Source organism: Zea mays, chromosome 1, assembly GCF_902167145.1.
Source record: "Zea mays cultivar B73 chromosome 1, Zm-B73-REFERENCE-NAM-5.0, whole genome shotgun sequence".
Lineage (NCBI taxonomy): Eukaryota > Viridiplantae > Streptophyta > Magnoliopsida > Poales > Poaceae > Zea > Zea mays.
The window spans coordinates 181,610,857-181,631,803 of NC_050096.1; the positions used below are offsets into that span (position 1 = coordinate 181,610,857).

General features: G+C 44.9%; 1 long non-coding RNA gene across 1 annotated transcript; it reads right to left on the bottom strand.

The window, feature by feature from the left end:
- Positions 1-13,606: 13,606 nt before the first annotated feature.
- On the bottom strand, positions 13,607-14,471 carry LOC103640637 (uncharacterized). Its single transcript, XR_559794.2, has 2 exons — positions 14,130-14,471; positions 13,607-13,984 (listed from the first exon to the last, which is right to left on the bottom strand). It is a non-coding gene; the product is annotated as an uncharacterized lncRNA (long non-coding RNA).
- Between the last annotated feature and the right edge of the window lie 6,476 nt (positions 14,472-20,947).

Here is a 20,947-nt window from a genome sequence, read left to right on the forward strand (position 1 = left end):
ATCCATCTATGAAGAGTGTTTTTTTGCCTAGTGCTAATGTTGTATGACATGAAGGAAAAATTAAGAATGAAGGGGCTGAAATGACAACGTGCTTTCCTGTTAGTCTATTGTTAGAAAATAATACACTTTATTATTGACAGTTGTGCATGGAAGCCAAACAATAATACACTTACTTTCAGCGTACATAGAGTAGCAACCCGTAACCAAAATAAAGCATATATAACATTTTTTGTTCGTGACTACTCGCATCTTTCCAATGCTGCTAGCGCTTCCTCCAATCCCAGCCTCACTCCCCATGTTGCTAACGCTGCCACCTTGCCACCCAGTCACCAATGCTGCAACCTCGCCTCCTCCCTCACCCCGGTCGTGCCATCCCATCTCTAGCCCTTGTTGTGTTGCCCTGCCTCCATGCCATGGAATCGTGACGTCACGCCGCAACTCCTCCCCCTCTAGATGGCCATCCCATGTGCCCGCTCATTATCATTTGGTTCCCAGCTACCACACGGTGCACACTCGTCGAGCTGATCACCGCCGCGCGTTGCACTGTGCCCGCCCCTACCACCGTGACATGCTCCATCGCTCGCCCGCTACTGCCCATGCACACCAGGTAGCTGAAAGGGAAATGTGTTATATGTCATTGCTATATTGATTTTGGTGATTAATGACCAACACAACATTGTGATTTAACTAATATGCTAAGTATGTGAATGTAGGTTCCTGAGAATCAAATTGAGGGATTCAATGCAACAATTGGCTCAAACAAAGGCTAGAAAGGGCAAAACTTGGATATGTTGAACTATGAGTAATTCATAAGTTTGAATAAGTTTTAAATGCCCTTAAGAATGTTTTTTGAGCACCTAAGAGAGATTGAAAAGTCAGACTTTGGAAAAAGTTGCGTTTTGGTGCCAAGTTTGAGCTAGTTTGGGAATCTGAGTTGGAAATCTTAAAAAATCAACAACTATGACTTAGACTAGTTGGACAGACTCCAAACAAGTCTACAAATATGGATGCAAATATCTTCCAATATGTGGTGGTTCTTTGTTGATTCATCCCAAAACTGACTGAACCTAGCAGAATTTGTTTACTCAATGTAAACATCAGAACCAAAAATGGTGATCAATAGCGGCACAAATCGAACATAAATGTAAGTAGCAAGTGCCTAGCGGCTGCACCGTCGAAACAAGTTTTCCAACAAACAAGAGCACCTCCGCACGAACAGGGAAGGAAACCCAACCTCCAGAAGAGAATTGTTTGATCTAGATACAATATTTGTTATAAATATAACTGAATGGAAACTTGCAATATACTGATCGGTACTTTCCATAAGAGCATCAATCTACGTATTGGGACAGGTTTTGACACCCACACGTTTGTGTGACACTGCCTTTACTATCTTTTCAAATCAAAATTTTGCTCAAAGCTGACTGAAAGGGAGATATATGTGACACCCCTAGTGTTACTAGAACTAAAACTTGGCATAACATCATGTGCATTGGCATGGTTGTGTTGTAATACACCTAGAATGCGATCACTAGGACTAAAAAATATAAAAATAATTTAAACCTGATGGGATAATCCGTGGATAGAAAAAGGGGAGAAAGACTCGCAAGTTAGTTTTGACTTAGGATTTCGATCCCTAAACTTATTAGCATCTAGTTGTAATTAGACCCTTATAATTTTACGGGTGGTGGACTTGGTACTACATAAAACATGGAGTAAATGGTGCTTAAAGATAGGAGATGGACTTCTGAAATTTCAGATGGGGAATAGTGCCCTGAATTGAAATTGGTGAGTTTGGCGCAACTTCGGAGAGTTATTGTGGCAAATCCGTGCAATTTTGGACTAGATAATCTTTAGGGAATTGGTGAACCATATATAGGAGAACAAGATTCCTTCAGTGGGTTTGCGTTGATTCCACATCGAAAAGTGAAGGGCAGGTTGTCCAAAAGTGGATCATCAGGTTCCAGATTCAGACTTAATGCAATGGCTAAGTACTGAATTTTAGTAGCGTTTTGTTCTGTTTAGGCACTGTAGCGACTAATTCATGGATAGTCGGGTTGAGACTTTTGTAGCAAATGGCTAGCCCAGGGAATAGAGAGCAGGTTCCCTTGAAGGGGGTGGGCTGGTATGGTATAAAGTGAAAAATAATCTGGTCCTAAGTTACTTCCTGTCAGATTATTGTTCTGACTTAGTTTAGCGGAAGCTGGTAGCTAGGAGGTCGGGGTTACTTTGAGCGGTTGTAGTTTTGTTCCATGAAAGTCGACTTCAGTTTTGTGGTAGTAATCTGATAATTTTAAGTTAGGGTGTTGGACACCAAATGTGTCTCGCGGACGGTCCGGCCCTGAGGCCGGACGGTCCGCGGTCCGGACTGTCCGCGGTGGTGGCGCGGACGGTCCGCGCGTGCGCAGAATCAGTTAGGGTTCCTAGTTTCTCGCGGGATTGGTTACCTAAAACCACGGGATTAACTCGGAAATCAGTTGGAAGCGGATCCAGACCTCCCCCTTTATATAGATGAAGGGCTACGGCCGATTGAACCCCCCAACAATCGAACAAATCAAGTCTATTTCTCGTTTTTACCTTACGCATTAGGAATAGTTCTAGTTTAGCCTCTCAATCTCCAAATTCTCCGCCTCTCTTCGACTCTACGTCGATTAGAGGAGTCTAGGTCGGCCTGCCGAGCCTAGACAACATCTAGGATCTCTCCTCCCCGACAGGGTCCCTCCCGGGAGCGAGATCCAGGCGCCGCCGGCGACCTTCGCCGCCCCCTGCGCACGCGCGGACCGTCCGGCCTGTAGGCGCGGACCGTCCGGCCGTCAGGCAGGGAACCTTTGCCCCTGCTCCAGGTCGCGGACCGTCCGGTCCCTGGTCGCGGACCGTCCGCGCCTGTGCAGAGAGCACCACCGCCGGTTCTTGTTGAGTGTTTGGCGCCCGAAAAAGGTGTCAACATACTTTTTGGCGACTCCGCTGGGGAAGGTGTTTAGATCTATTAAAAATCAGGCCCTCAAATGGCCGGTTCTAAAGATCACACCGATATCTCCCCGGACAATATCCTGAAGCCGGCTGTTGAAAGTCTGACGGCCGATGAGCAACAGCAATACGAGGACTACATGCGTCAAGCGAGGGAGAAATTCTTATCACAATACACGGTGGATCGCCACCAGAAAGTTGTCAAACATGGAGAGACCGACATCGCATCTCTTCTATCTTCGCTTCAAGTCCCCAACGTAAGTAAACCCGATGACATCCAATTTATTAAACAGTATGTAGATCAGCAGCAGGATCAAATGAAACAACAGATTGTAGGGTTAGAAGAGTCAATTAGAAAATTAACGCGTACGTTGGAGAAGACTGTTGCTCCTAGTTTTCCATCATATGAGACTAGTAACAGGATATCTATGTATAATACATCGGCAACAAATGGGGATTTGCAGCCCCAGCCATTATATGGTATGCCGATGAACTCATATACAGGACAAGTACCACCACCGCCATCCCTGCTTGGTAGATCGGCACCCATGAACACGGTCGGACCGTCCGAGCTTCTGCCCGGACCGTCCGGCCCATATGCAGACCGTCCGGCTTGCTCTGCCGAACAGTCTGGGGCCGCCTTAGGACCACCGCCATCCCTGCTTGGCAGACCGGTGACCCTGGACGCGGTCGGACCATCCGAGCTTCTGCCCGGACCGTCCGGCCCTTACGCGGACCGTCCGGCTTTCCCTGCCGGACAGTCCGGGCCCGCACCAGGACTACCACATGGCGTCCCGATAATGGCGAACGCAACCGGTCAGTTCGGATTTACCACCGGGCAAGCTGGATATGCATACGCAGAACCTGTTGTTGCACACCATGCACCAAATTATTACACACCACAGCAGCAGTATGTTTCGCCCTCTACATATTTAAACCATAACGTACCATACAACCACAGACCGATCAACACTATCGATCGGTCACGACAAGAAGGTCGGTATACTAATACCCGACCAAATGAGCCCCATAGCCCAGGATCCGGTGGTCTGCCACCGGGTGCAATGGAAAAAATTAGGGAAGAGATGACTGAACTATTTCGAGATAAGTTCGGAGTTAGTGTAGCTAGAGTAGGGCAATCATACCAAAAGCCGTATAATCACCGGGTTGACAATGTCCCATATCCACAAGGGGCAAGGATACCAGAATTTTCCAAGTTTTCTGGTGAGAATGGGAGGAGCACACACGAACACATAGGCCAGTTCCTAGCACACCTAGGTGAATTGGCCGATGGAGAAGCATTTCGTGTTCGGTTATTTTCTCTATCCCTTACTGGTACCGCTTTTGCATGGTACGCCGCCCTGCCTCCTAATTCCATTAATTCCTGGAATGAGTTAGAAAGTAAATTTCATGAACATTTCTTTGCCGGGGAATATGAATTAGGACTAGCTGACTTAGCTTCAGTTCGACAAGGACGCGAAGAATCGGTTAATGATTATATCCGGAGGTTCCGGGACACTAGAAATCGATGCTTTCGGATCCATGTCGCAGACAAAGAACTAGCAGGGTTAGCTTTTAATGGGTTGCTATCCTACTTAAGAGACAAATTAGATGGGACCCAGTTCTTTTCGATAGCCCAGCTACATCAGCGGGCTTTAGCCTGTGAAAGCCGATTTAAAGAGACATCAAAATCGGCCGCCCGTACTATACATCTAATAGAGCGTGATAGTTCGGATGATGAATCCGCAGATGTATATACCGCTGAGTTTATTTGGCCAACAAAGGCCAAATCTTCAGCATGTTCTTCCTTACAGCCGGTTCAAAAGAATCGGCAAGAAGAGATTAAATTTACCTTTAATGTTGCCAAATGCGATAAGATATTTGATGAGCTACTTAAAAATGGCAACATTAAATTAACTCATACTATCCCTCCTATAGATGAATTAAAGAGACGTGCTTATTGTAAGTGGCATAATTCTTTTTCTCATGCCACCAATGACTGTAATGTTTTTCGTCGACAGGTACAATCGGCCATAAATGAGGGCCGATTGACTTTTCAGGAAATGCAAGTGGACACACAACCATTTCCTGTTAATACAATAGATATCGCATGCAAAAAGATCTTAGTTCGGCCCGAAATGGCCGATAAAGGCAAAAGCAAAGACATCATCATTGGTAGTCCTCGCACGTCGAATATATCACAAAAGGAGATTGTTCGAAAGTCTCCGGATGATAAGGCTAAAAAGTCCGGAGGCACCGGGGGGCAGGCACAATTAATGAGTCAAGCACGACAGCCTGTCCTGAGCATCACGGACGATCTGGCACCTACGTGCGGACGGTCCGGTGTTCAGATAGACGGTTCGGCTAACTCTGCCGGACAGTCCGCCTATGCCCAAAGGTGTCAGCCTCCACACAAAACCTTAAAAGGGAAGGAGACACAACGGCGAAGCACAAATGGTCGGCTGATCAAAGCTGACTCTACTGTTGATCAGTTGCTCTCCAAGAATACTAGCGAGAAGACCGTTCTACGTGATCGGTCAACGAAGAAACCTCGGTCACCTACTAAAACGAAACGGGTAAACAAAACGGCCCGAAAGGCGACACAACAAGCATCGCCTATTCATCCTATGAGACCAGGGTACTTTCCACCCGTTTACTCATCGTCAGTATATTATCCTGTTCAAACATGGAATGGTACGATGATGAATCCATGGTACATGTATAGTCCCTTTGTCTATCCGTACTGGGGGGCACCTCCATTCTATTCCTTTTGATTCAGTGATCAGACGGTCATGGCCGAGAAAGGTAAAATCTGAAACGGCCGTTATACATTGATGCTTTATTAAATAATCTCAATATTGAAAAACCGGTGACTTACATCAGGTTTAGTTCATATGCTTTTGGTTCGTCAACCTTCACCAAAAGGCAGGGGGGCATATGTTGGACACCAAATGTGTCTCGCGGACGGTCCGGCCCTGAGGCCGGACGGTCCGCGGTCCGGACTGTCCGCGGTGGTGGCGCGGACGGTCCGCGCGTGCGCAGAATCAGTTAGGGTTCCTAGTTTCTCGCGGGATTGGTTACCTAAAACCACGGGATTAACTCGGAAATCAGTTGGAAGCGGATCCAGACCTCCCCCTTTATATAGATGAAGGGCTACGGCCGATTGAACCCCCCAACAATCGAACAAATCAAGTCTATTTCTCGTTTTTACCTTACGCATTAGGAATAGTTCTAGTTTAGCCTCTCAATCTCCAAATTCTCCGCCTCTCTTCGACTCTACGTCGATTAGAGGAGTCTAGGTCGGCATGCCGAGCCTAGACAACATCTAGGATCTCTCCTCCCCGACGGGGTCCCTCCCGGGAGCGAGATCCAGGCGCCGCCGGCGACCTTCGCCGCCCCCTGCGCACGCGCGGACCGTCCGGCCTGTAGGCGCGGACCGTCCGGCCGTCAGGCAGGGAACCTTTGCCCCTGCTCCAGGTCGCGGACCGTCCGGTCCCTGGTCGCGGACCGTCCGCGCCTGTGCAGAGAGCACCGCCGCCGGTTCTTGTTGAGTGTTTGGCGCCCGAAAAAGGTGTCAACATACTTTTTGGCGACTCCGCTGGGGAAGGTGTTTAGATCTATTAAAAATCAGGCCCTCAAATGGCCGGTTCTAAAGATCACACCGATATCTCCCCGGACAATATCCTGAAGCCGGCTGTTGAAAGTCTGACGGCCGATGAGCAACAGCAATACGAGGACTACATGCGTCAAGCGAGGGAGAAATTCTTATCACAATACACGGTGGATCGCCACCAGAAAGTTGTCAAACATGGAGAGACCGACATCGCATCTCTTCTATCTTCGCTTCAAGTCCCCAACGTAAGTAAACCCGATGACATCCAATTTATTAAACAGTATGTAGATCAGCAGCAGGATCAAATGAAACAACAGATTGTAGGGTTAGAAGAGTCAATTAGAAAATTAACGCGTACGTTGGAGAAGACTGTTGCTCCTAGTTTTCCATCATATGAGACTAGTAACAGGATATCTATGTATAATACATCGGCAACAAATGGGGATTTGCAGCCCCAGCCATTATATGGTATGCCGATGAACTCATATACAGGACAAGTACCACCACCGCCATCCCTGCTTGGTAGATCGGCACCCATGAACACGGTCGGACCGTCCGAGCTTCTGCCCGGACCGTCCGGCCCATATGCAGACCGTCCGGCTTGCTCTGCCGAACAGTCTGGGGCCGCCTTAGGACCACCGCCATCCCTGCTTGGCAGACCGGTGACCCTGGACGCGGTCGGACCATCCGAGCTTCTGCCCGGACCGTCCGGCCCTTACGCGGACCGTCCGGCTTTCCCTGCCGGACAGTCCGGGCCCGCACCAGGACTACCACATGGCGTCCCGATAATGGCGAACGCAACCGGTCAGTTCGGATTTACCACCGGGCAAGCTGGATATGCATACGCAGAACCTGTTGTTGCACACCATGCACCAAATTATTACACACCACAGCAGCAGTATGTTTCGCCCTCTACATATTTAAACCATAACGTACCATACAACCACAGACCGATCAACACTATCGATCGGTCACGACAAGAAGGTCGGTATACTAATACCCGACCAAATGAGCCCCATAGCCCAGGATCCGGTGGTCTGCCACCGGGTGCAATGGAAAAAATTAGGGAAGAGATGACTGAACTATTTCGAGATAAGTTCGGAGTTAGTGTAGCTAGAGTAGGGCAATCATACCAAAAGCCGTATAATCACCGGGTTGACAATGTCCCATATCCACAAGGGGCAAGGATACCAGAATTTTCCAAGTTTTCTGGTGAGAATGGGAGGAGCACACACGAACACATAGGCCAGTTCCTAGCACACCTAGGTGAATTGGCCGATGGAGAAGCATTTCGTGTTCGGTTATTTTCTCTATCCCTTACTGGTACCGCTTTTGCATGGTACGCCGCCCTGCCTCCTAATTCCATTAATTCCTGGAATGAGTTAGAAAGTAAATTTCATGAACATTTCTTTGCCGGGGAATATGAATTAGGACTAGCTGACTTAGCTTCAGTTCGACAAGGACGCGAAGAATCGGTTAATGATTATATCCGGAGGTTCCGGGACACTAGAAATCGATGCTTTCGGATCCATGTCGCAGACAAAGAACTAGCAGGGTTAGCTTTTAATGGGTTGCTATCCTACTTAAGAGACAAATTAGATGGGACCCAGTTCTTTTCGATAGCCCAGCTACATCAGCGGGCTTTAGCCTGTGAAAGCCGATTTAAAGAGACATCAAAATCGGCCGCCCGTACTATACATCTAATAGAGCGTGATAGTTCGGATGATGAATCCGCAGATGTATATACCGCTGAGTTTATTTGGCCAACAAAGGCCAAATCTTCAGCATGTTCTTCCTTACAGCCGGTTCAAAAGAATCGGCAAGAAGAGATTAAATTTACCTTTAATGTTGCCAAATGCGATAAGATATTTGATGAGCTACTTAAAAATGGCAACATTAAATTAACTCATACTATCCCTCCTATAGATGAATTAAAGAGACGTGCTTATTGTAAGTGGCATAATTCTTTTTCTCATGCCACCAATGACTGTAATGTTTTTCGTCGACAGGTACAATCGGCCATAAATGAGGGCCGATTGACTTTTCAGGAAATGCAAGTGGACACACAACCATTTCCTGTTAATACAATAGATATCGCATGCAAAAAGATCTTAGTTCGGCCCGAAATGGCCGATAAAGGCAAAAGCAAAGACATCATCATTGGTAGTCCTCGCACGTCGAATATATCACAAAAGGAGATTGTTCGAAAGTCTCCGGATGATAAGGCTAAAAAGTCCGGAGGCACCGGGGGGCAGGCACAATTAATGAGTCAAGCACGACAGCCTGTCCTGAGCATCACGGACGATCTGGCACCTACGTGCGGACGGTCCGGTGTTCAGATAGACGGTTCGGCTAACTCTGCCGGACAGTCCGCCTATGCCCAAAGGTGTCAGCCTCCACACAAAACCTTAAAAGGGAAGGAGACACAACGGCGAAGCACAAATGGTCGGCTGATCAAAGCTGACTCTACTGTTGATCAGTTGCTCTCCAAGAATACTAGCGAGAAGACCGTTCTACGTGATCGGTCAACGAAGAAACCTCGGTCACCTACTAAAACGAAACGGGTAAACAAAACGGCCCGAAAGGCGACACAACAAGCATCGCCTATTCATCCTATGAGACCAGGGTACTTTCCACCCGTTTACTCATCGTCAGTATATTATCCTGTTCAAACATGGAATGGTACGATGATGAATCCATGGTACATGTATAGTCCCTTTGTCTATCCGTACTGGGGGGCACCTCCATTCTATTCCTTTTGATTCAGTGATCAGACGGTCATGGCCGAGAAAGGTAAAATCTGAAACGGCCGTTATACATTGATGCTTTATTAAATAATCTCAATATTGAAAAACCGGTGACTTACATCAGGTTTAGTTCATATGCTTTTGGTTCGTCAACCTTCACCAAAAGGCAGGGGGGCATATGTTGGACACCAAATGTGTCTCGCGGACGGTCCGGCCCTGAGGCCGGACGGTCCGCGGTCCGGACTGTCCGCGGTGGTGGCGCGGACGGTCCGCGCGTGCGCAGAATCAGTTAGGGTTCCTAGTTTCTCGCGGGATTGGTTACCTAAAACCACGGGATTAACTCGGAAATCAGTTGGAAGCGGATCCAGACCTCCCCCTTTATATAGATGAAGGGCTACGGCCGATTGAACCCCCCAACAATCGAACAAATCAAGTCTATTTCTCGTTTTTACCTTACGCATTAGGAATAGTTCTAGTTTAGCCTCTCAATCTCCAAATTCTCCGCCTCTCTTCGACTCTACGTCGATTAGAGGAGTCTAGGTCGGCATGCCGAGCCTAGACAACATCTAGGATCTCTCCTCCCCGACGGGGTCCCTCCCGGGAGCGAGATCCAGGCGCCGCCGGCGACCTTCGCCGCCCCCTGCGCACGCGCGGACCGTCCGGCCTGTAGGCGCGGACCGTCCGGCCGTCAGGCAGGGAACCTTTGCCCCTGCTCCAGGTCGCGGACCGTCCGGTCCCTGGTCGCGGACCGTCCGCGCCTGTGCAGAGAGCACCGCCGCCGGTTCTTGTTGAGTGTTTGGCGCCCGAAAAAGGTGTCAACATAGGGAAACATGTTTAGCCGGCTAGATGGGGCAGCTACCGTTAGAAATTTCTGAGAAACTGGACGTGAACACTAGAGGTTCAGTCAAGACAAAACAAAAGAAAGGTCCAGAGTTGATTAGTTGGTAGTACACTGCTGTAAACATCTAGTAAAAGGATATTATCCCATTCGGTTTCCAGCTGTTTTGAACTTACGTAAGGATATGTATGGCTAGTGATTGGGTGTTACCAATGGATAATTTGTGGTACAAATACTGCCCAAAAAAACAAAAGAAAAGGGGGGAAATGGTTATCCAAGCCGGTGGTTCGTTGTCCAGTAGTTTCTACGTGAGGGGAGGTGTCGGCCAGGTCCAGCTTTACTGTGTGCTCTCTGTGACGTGGTGTCCATGTGCCCTGGCGCGCGTCCAGGCTCCAAACATGTTTGCACCAGCTCATTCGACCTCAGTAGAAGCAAAAGAACGTTGGATATAAACCTGTAGTCCCTCGGTGTTTTATGGAGCTCGGTAAAAGCACTGATAGCCTCCCTGGTTATTAGCCAAACTGACTGTATCATGTATGCACAGGTAGTTCCACTCTCGCGTTTGTGTTCACAGAGCCCATGTATGTTCCTATGGTGCACTCGGCTTTATAGCTAGCAGTGCTAGGATAACTCCCACTCGATTGATTACCTTCACCAAGTTCACTCTACGATCTCACCCTCGCTGACCAACGCCGAGTCCACACAAATCCCTTCATACGGTTAGTCCGGTTCATCCCAGTTATATGTTCCTGCTTTTGTATTTCGAATTTTATAGACAACAGTGAAGCTTATGGATCTATATATTTCAATTTTTTTTACTGAAACACCGTGGTGCCGCCGTATGGTCCTGGATACGGTTGCGGGTACGCCACTGGGCCTGGGCAGCCGTATGCCTTCGGGTAGGCTCCGTCGTCGTCTTGGGGAAACATGCTTTATAATCGAGGTTGTTAGTGTCGCAGTCGTAATCTACGATACCCAAAGCTTTAGGCGCGTTTCGGTGAACGGTGGGGTGAGGGGACGTGAGTTTGTGAATTTCATAGAAGACAAGGGAAATTTTGTGAAGTTTTCTGACTTTCTGGAACAGTGCGTTCGCTGGTTCCAATTATGGTGAACCCTAGGGGGTCAAGTGCAAGGTGAACGCACGTCCGCTGGTGGCAGTCGGCACGCATGCTCGGCCGGTGTGGGTCGTCGTTAGGCTGAAATCGGCCCATTACTGTTTAGGGTTTTTCCTTTATTATTTTTGCTAACAACTTGTACAGCATAAAAAAATTGATAGAGAGATGAAAACGTGACCAAACAAATTTTGTAGAGTCCACACAATTATGTAGCTTCGGTTAAAAAAAGGTAGGATTTTTGTTGTAATAAATAAATTTTTAGTCATTTTAAAGTACCCATATGAGGATTAAAAAAAATTTAGAAATAAAACCCTAGGTCCAAAAATCATAGAAATTTGTGAGAAATTTATATACCTTCGGAATAACTCCTGATCAAATTTTGAGCCTGTTTGGAATTTATTTACTTAGAAAACCAGAAACTAACCAAGTATGAGTATTTAAAACACCCTAATCTTTAATACTAATTTAGAGTGGGATCAAACCTGAGTCACACACAATGTCAAACATCGATATTGGCAAGCCTTAGAGTATATATTCTTTGATACTTTGAAATAGATTTAGTTTGACCACTTTAAGCCAACATTAGGTAACCTAAAGCTATAGGTATAATAACTATATATGTACTTAAAAGTAATGGGGCATTCCACATCTCCCTTGTAGGAGTTTTCATAGCATCGCATTACATGAGCATTCATATACTTCGAATTGACTTGTAGAGCACCTTGAAGAAGAATTTGAAGTGGAAGTGGAAAGAGAGAATGTTCCTCCATCCGAAACTTCTCCAACTGAGGATGTCACTAAAGGTCCCCCCGGAGGGTGTCCCATTTGGATTTGCTGCTAACTGCAATATCCTTGTAGAAGAGCCCGACTCTCCTCCTCACCAAGGCAAGCCCTGGTGCATTTGCCACCTTCTTGATGTTTTAAACTTTTATCACTTATATGCTGCATTAGGTGTGGTAGGAGTTGAATGATTAAACCTTTGTTGCATAACTTCCTTGAACTATTGATTACCATCCTTGATACCTATTTTAAAAAGCTAGATGTGCTTAGTATGCTCATAGACTAAGAACAAAATGTTTTAATCTATGAATCATGTTTTTACAAAGAAAAAGAGGCTGGAGTTATGAAGGTATCAAAGGCCTTGATAACTTCATGCATTTAGTAGGGTACCTCAGACAGGTACCAGGTTTTCAGAAATAATTTAAGGGGAGACCAGACGTTGAGCAGGAAAGGTCATCCATCTGTGTTGATTAAGGACCATTCCGATTGTTGGCCTCCTGATCTAGGACTCTTTAACTGGCCACATGCCTCATCATGGGTAAGCTTAGCCTCGGTCGGACCAATACCAGAATAGCTCGCACACACTAGGAGTGGAGAGATGGCGAGAGTAACGTGTGCCCACCAGGCAGGTGGCTGAATGGTGGGGTGTTGTGGTCTCGGGTCGCGTGAACCCGTTCTGGTCTTGAGAAACCCGATGGCGAGTTGAGATATGCAAGTGTTAAGTGCTACATATGTCGTGTGGTTGGATATCCTCAGCTGAGTATTAATCGATTTGGATCGCCGTTACTTCTCGGATATGAAGACTGGATCACTGCCCTGCATCGTAGTTAACAAGCGAAACTAAAGCTGCTAAAATGAAGCTAGAGTAGGACACGTGAATGCTCTAGATTAGGCAAATCTAGATTAAGGCTACTTAACTTGTGAAGTAAAATTTTGGCATAAGGATCCACTACTAGTAAGCTTTTCTGCAAAAATGATTCTTTGAAACTTGATGAGCCTTACCTTGAATCCTTTTAAATCCAGCATACCCTTGAGAGTCTTTTCTTTAGTCGGGTCAGTCTTGCTGAGTAATCCCATACTCAGGGTTTTATTCCCATTGTTGCTGCAGGAGAAACTATCAACACGTATGAGTTTTGTTAAACTCATAATGGCGACTTTTACTTATGTGCATTATGTGTGTACTGCGGGAAGATGGTTTCTTGATAGTTGATGTAATAAGTTAGCACTTAAACTCTACCTCGGGCATGTAATAATAAATACTACTTGGTTTTGTATACTTAACAGTTACTTAATGTCTATTACCTTAGTGCAAAGTCTTCCGCTCAACTCATGTGTTTAAAGTTATGTTCATGTATGATTATTGTAATATTTGCAACTTTGGATGAATGGTCCTTGGAATTGAACAAGTTCATCGAAACTCGGCACCCCGAGTAAGTTATCTGATCCACTTAAGTATCTATCTGAAGCCTTGATGGCAAGGATTGGGGTACGTGGGTCCGATAACTTGGTTGGGTTGTGACAATATACGTGGGGATGTAGCTCATCAAACAGGAAATTTTATTGAACTCTTACTATGACTATACGCCACGTCTTTCATAGTGAAAAAATATGGTCAGACAATAAATCCTAAGGCTATTGTGGTCAAGCAATAAAATTATAGAATAAATCAACTCGGTGAATGGAAGATTTTATTTCACATGTCACCCTACTTGCTATGTTCGGTGACATCAAGTTTCCACTGCGTGACGCGCTGAATGTTGGAGTAGCCGCCGGTGGAGAAGGCGTAGAGTAGGTTGAGCATGACAGTGAATTGGGTGTACTCCTAAAGCATCTTGTATGGGTCCAAGACATGACTCTTCTCGTCAAATGTCTTGTCGTTGATGTTTTCACCCTGATAGATGGGAAGGTTTACGTCGTCCCTCACCTTAAACAATCGAACACATGGAAGTCACCATTTGAAAAAACAGATCAGTTCTAAGTGAAGGCAATTTCGTTTAGCTTATTGTCTCAATGAAAGGGAAATGAATCTTGTTTTGCATGTTATCTCTGATCATGGTGTAGATGAGTACCTTGACCATGGTCTACGGGCATTTGGGTGCCGAACGTGAGCACGTATTACATCTGCAGGAGAACGCATAAGTTGCCATAGATGTCGTCTCTGTTAATCTCCTTTCAGCATTGAGTTTTAAAAGAAAACAAATAGTGGATTTAGAAATGGTGATAGCTAGTTCTCTTGGTTAATAATCTAAATTAGTGTGAAGAGTATAAATCAATTAGTAGGTTAGCGAAAACGTATAAATCATAGAGTTTGAGTTTTTTGGAGACGATGCAGGAGCAATATAGTTGTTTTGTTGTAATAATTTGACATTCATTATCATGTTACTTATCAATTCTACACGTGGAAGGCGAAACATGGTGTTTTGGTTTCCTCCAATATTTCAGAGTTTCGCTCAACATATATATATATATAGGTACAAAATGCAAAGTTCATATAGCTCTTGCAACATTTGTGATGCCATGGAAGGCCAAGTGTGTAGAAGTATATATATATATAATAGTAGATAGTCCTTATTTAGATTGTTATTGATAAGCATGCAAACCATGTTGCAAGTCATTCAACAACTGATGCATCACTAATTTATCATGTATACTCAAGAACCATCATGCATCAATGTGTTTCTATGAAGAGTGTTTTTATGCCTAGTTCTAATGTTGTATGACATGAAGGAAAAATGAAGAATGACGGGGCTGCATTGACAATGTGCTTTCCTGTTAGTATATTATTAGACTTAATTTACCATCCTAGGATGAAATTTTCGGTTGTTGCTACGATAAACTCTAATTGCTATGTAGAGAAACGAAACCAATCAATAAAGAATTACGTGGTTTTGCAATATTCAATAAGATAAAAACTGCCACCTATTTTTGAGTTAACGAGGACTTCAACCAATATGGCTAAATGCATGACCACAACTCCCACCTGACACATGGAGTCAAGTTCACTTTCTCATAAATAATATGAATTCAATACAGTAAATCAAGGAACTTTAGGAAGCCACGTTAATTATCTAGTAGCTCTACATTAGCCGCCAAAAACAAGTGTATTATTTTTGGCAGCTAGAGAGTAGCCGTGGAAAATATGTTTATTTTCTAGCGGTTAGGTACCTACCAAAAATAATCGTGTTCTTTTTAGCGAGTAAGCTCTAGTAGTCGAAAACAATACACATTTTATTAAACAAGGTGTAGGGTAAAACAAACTAGGTAACCTATTGAGCTCACATTAATTTAATGTAACACCCCGGGATCCCAAAAAACCCCAGAATGCTACTAAATTACACATCTAACATTCATATATAAAATTTCGACAACATACCCTTTGAAAATTGCATAAACGGGGAAGCAACAAAGTATAAATAGATATCATGATAAGAAAACATAATAGACATTAATAATCTGCTAGCAATGGAAAGACAACCATAACGGCATGAACTAAATCAACCAGTGCGCACAACTAGTTAGAAACAACATCCTTTGACAAGAAGTTTCTAATTAAATCATGACTGCGCCTAACCAGCGTTATTATGAGAGTGAAGGTGGATGTGCTTCTACTTCCCACTTCCCTTGATGAGAAACAAGCACCTGCATTAAGTAATACAAGAGTGAGATAAAACATCTCAGCAAGCGAATTGTTTTGACAAGATATTTAAACCACAAATTGAACTAATCAACATTTTAAAAGAATCACAATTAAGATCAGAAATACTTGTAGATATAGAAATCAGTAGTCTCAATATAACCAATACCATTTCATTTCCTCGAACAACCACAATAGTTTGTATAACACTTCCCTGCGTCAACAATACCTGCAAATATCACTTTAATGTATGCATAGGAACATAAAGTGTAGGTACTCTGTCTTCATACCTCTGAGGGTATAAAACCACATCATCTGCAAATATCACTTCAATGAATGCATATGAATGCAATGCATATGTCCTCTGCCTTCATACCTCTAAGGGTATGAAGCCGCATCGTACCCCTCCTCGGGCAACGTACGATGCTAAGTTGTATCGGTACGGTCGGACCATAGGTCACGACAAAACTTCAGATGCAAATGAGTCATGCAATGTATATGGCATGTTGCATTTATCAATAAACTACACTTCCTTCAGATACAATACAAACCTCAATTAATACTTCATCTGCCTACAGATACAATACAAACCTTAAATAATACTTCATCTACCTTCAGATAAAATACCAACCTCAAATGATGTTTCATCTGCCTTCAGGGGTGTGAATTAATCTCATTGGTCATACTCGAACCATAATCATCATCAATATATGATAGAGCATCAATATAATAAAATCAAGTAAAACATTATCATATAGTTCAATTATGAAAGAATCCAATAATTCTGAATATTAGAGTGTAGGCGATAGAAGTAACAGGTCAAAACGGTAGCAACCACCGCTACATTCACTTGTCTTCATCGAAGAAGAAAAATGTACTAGGCATGATCTAGAGTGTAGCCACCTGCTAGCGAGCATAAAACTTAGTACAAATATTTCACAAACATTTGTCAACAATCAACAAATCGCTCCTACACCTGAAACCAAGACTTGGTGGAAGAACATCTCATTGATCCTCTCTTCCACTTCAATTCAACGTGCTCCTCCTCTTCTCGATCCTTGCTGCGCGGGGGAGATCTAGAGGGAGGAGGAAGCCATGGAGAGGGGCTGCCATGGGAGGAGAGGACGGCCAACCCAAGGGGAAAGGAGGGAGGGGCAGCCAAGTAGGGGCAAAAGGGGGAAAAGGCCACCACTAGGGTTTTTTGCGGGAGAAAAGAAGCGACGCCACAGATGACTCCGACTTAGCATCCAACGGCCCATAACCCTTTTTCCACATCCACGCACCGAAGACCAACCTTTGGCAACATTTTTTTGGGATATTACAATCTCACTCTTGCATTACTCAATGCAGGTGCTTGATGCTTATCAAGGGGAGTTGGAAGTAGCGGCACGTTGCACACATTGCTTAAAGAACCAACTAATTAGCTTGGGTTATTGACTTTTAAGGTTCATACTTTAGAGTATGATGTAGGCATAAACTGGTTCATTCGTGGTTAATTGTCCTTGATGAGAATTATATCATACTAGTATGATTCATTTTGTATTGATATATTTGTTTTGCTTCTGCAATGCTTATAATTACAAAGGAGGCACAGCCAAATTTTATTTTGCTTAGTGTTCGGCTGTTGGTAGTGAATTCCAGTAGCATCTCGGGGTGTTTGTGGATCCCACGGTGTTACAGGTCGAGTATTATGGGAGAATTGAAGAAATATATAAACTCAATTTTCATGGTTCCAAACCCCTTACTCCAGAGATATTCAAATTTCATTGGTTTGTAAAGCCCTAAAATTTGTATAAGGTAAAAATAATAATAAAATAAATAAATACATGTATTTATATAAATGTGTTTTGGGAATTGTTTGATTTCCTCTTCTTGGTGTATATTCAATAAAAAGTATTATTATGGATTTATAATAAAATAATATAATTTGTTTTTTTGAACAATGATATTATGTTAATACAAATTATCTCACCTTTTAAGTCACATATTCTAAAATACATATATAGTTTATGATAAAAAGATTTAATGATCATATATAAGTTAAGTTATTCTTTCTGGATAATATATTTAGAGATAATCTCAGCGAGGGTTAGGTTAAGCTAACTCTTAATAAATGTATGCAATAGAAATTATTTTGTTAAAAACATATAAAATGTATACTTGGAAGCATTTTCCTAAATGAATAATGCAATTAATATAAAAGACATAAATAATAAACCTTGCACACATAGTGGAGTTTTGCTTGTGCACTTAAACTGTTTTAAGATTGAACCCTATTTAAATTTAATTCGAAATTTGGAATTCAAAACGTGATTAGGATTGAAATATGAAATCAGAAAATAAAAAAAGAGGAGAAAACCTCACCTGGGCCGAAATCCTCACCAGCGGCCCATCTCTCTTGATTCCACGCAGCCCACTCGTGTCGGCCCACTTCTCCCCTTCCTTATTTCCTTTTGTCACTGACGAGTGGGCCCTGGGGGCAGGCTCACCGCCTGCACTTGCGGTTGAGTTACTGGCATGTGGGCCCCACGTCACCAGCTCTCCCTTCTTCCCCGGATTGTTGCGTGATTTCCACCTGCCCGTGTCGATCTCCAGGATTGCCGATCCCGCTCTTGTCGGGCCCTGGCGTTTCTCTCCTCTTTCCCCTGGACTCGCTCCTAGGTATAAACCCACGACCGTGTCTCCTAAACCAGGTCGTCGAGGTGCCCCTCGTAGGACAGTGAGAGTAGCCGCCACCGGAGTACCATAGACACCAGTGGAGGTCGAGTTCTAGTCACGCCCGTGGGTGGTGCTCTCCTCCATCCCCGCCTTCCTTGACACCACCGTTGAGCATGCATCGATGCTCGCGCCCGGGGCGCCTCCTTCCTGACCACCTCGCCGGAGAATGCGCCTTGGACCGAAGGGGATCAGCACCGGGTGTAGGACATCTTCGGGGACTAGGCCTCGACGCCAATGGGATTTCTATTGCGGCGGCGGCGCGCTTGGCGGCCGGGCGGGCGGTCGACGTAATTTGCCAGAAGAAGATGGCCGACCGCATGGTGCTCCTTGTGGGTCCGCCCACCACGGGCAAGATGGCGCGGCTAGCATCACAGGAGCATCGTATGATGGTAATTCGTTGCTCACCTTGTTCGCCATGTTTTCCTATACATGTAGCATCTATCAAATCAGGGGTGGTCATCGACGTGCTGCGGTGCGCCCTTGCCTGAGTGCCGCCACCGTCTAGCTTACCACGCGGGAGGAAGACGAAATCGTGGCCGCTGACTCCCTCGTGGACGTGCGCGATCTGTGAGCAGGTGCTTAGCTAGCAGTTTGATCTGGGCCATGGTTCTGAAATCGGGCGGACCAAATTAGATCCGAGTCTTTTAAATCTGGAACGTAGACGAGTGATCCAATGGCCGCAGTGACTTGCCGGTTGGATGAAATATAATCTAATCGGGGTTGTTTCCCCTTGATCGAACGACTGAAACCCCACGATACCCTTTTGGCTGTGTAATATTGCAAAAGAGTCCCTGAGTAGTTTAAAAATAAACCCGCCCTCCCTTGCGACAGGGTAATGAGTCATAGGGGTTCTTGCTCTGTAACCCCTGGTTTTTCTAGTAATTGACGCGCAGTCCAAAACCAGTAAAATTAGAGAATTGATTATAGAAATTGATTTTAGTATAAAATTAATTACAGAAACTGTTTAATCTCTAGAAAATTCATACTTAGTCCAAATTAATCCAATCCAGTTTTTATAATTTTGTAATAATGTTGTTTATCACCTTGTGTCTCTGTTTTAACATGAAAATGGTATTAAAATTTATTTCTTAATTAACCTCATATCAAATACATAAAACCTTAGGAAATTCGTATCTCCTCCGTTTTAACTCTGATTTGATCCATTCAAGTTGCGTTAGTCTCGTACAAATATTTACTATGCAATCACAACATTTATTATACTATGTCTCATTCTTTTATAATTAGATCTTCATTTAACTTATGTTGGTTAGTCTTTTTAATCTGCTTATCATTATAGACTACTAGAATATGATCTATGGCCAATTTATAACTTAGATTAAATTTGAGATAATTATTTATAGAATAACCTCTTATATGATTTATATTAACCAATTTATAATATAGTTTAACGTTTTAATCACATAAATCCTCTATAAAACCATAACTCCTTAACCGTAACTCCGATTTTAGTGGTTCTAGAACCCGCGATCTCGTAGCAACGCGTAGATTATTATTATTCAATTTGTACTTATGTTTGGTGTGATGTTAATTTTTTCTATACCATGTTTGTTTGTATTGCTACGATTAGCAGGTCACGAGCTGTTACCTGGAATCTCAAGTGTTAGGCAAGTTGTGCCCTTGATCACTTTTGTTTACCCAATAATGTTCTTTATAATCATTTATTCATGCATAGGTTTAAATTTGATGGGACCCAATAGGTCACCCTAGTCTGTGTATCTTTATACCTTGTTTACCCCTGAATCATTTGGGTAGTTATGCTATTGCTCTATATGGTTTTGGGATTAATACTGTCGGGGACCATAATTAGGGGTACCCTCAAGAGTCCTAATTCTCAGCTGGTAACCCCCATCAGCACAAAGCTGCAAAGGCCTGATGGGCGCGACTAAGTCAGGGATCGGTCCATTCGAGGGACTCGATCACGCCTCGCCCGAGCCCAGCCTCGGGCAAGGGCAGCCGACCCCGGAGGATCTACGTCTCGCCCGAGGCCCCCCTCCAGCGACGAACATACTTCCGGCTCGCCCGAGGCCCAGTCTTCGCCAAGAAGCAACCCTGGCCAAATCGCCACGCCAACCGACCAAATCGCAGGGGCATTTAATGCAAAGGTGGCCTGACACCTTTATCCTGACGCACGTCCTCCAGTCGACAGAGCCGAAGTGACCGCAGTCACTTCGCCGCTCCACTGACCGGCCTGACAGAGGGACAGCGCCGCCTGCGCCGCTCCGACTGATGTGCCACTCGATAGAGTGAGGCTGACAGGCAGCCAGGCCCGGCCTCAGGCACCATAGGGAACTCCGCTCCGCCCGACCCAGGGCTCGGACTCGGGCTCAGCCCCGGAAGACGGCGAACTCCGCTCCGCCCGACCCAGGGCTCAGACTCAGGCTCAGCCCCGAATGACGACGAACTCCGCTCCGCTCGACCCAGGGCTCGGACTCGGGCTCAGCCCCGAAAGACGACGAACTCCGTTTCGCCCGACCCCAGGGCTCGGACTCAGCCCTGGCCTCAGCCGACGGTCTC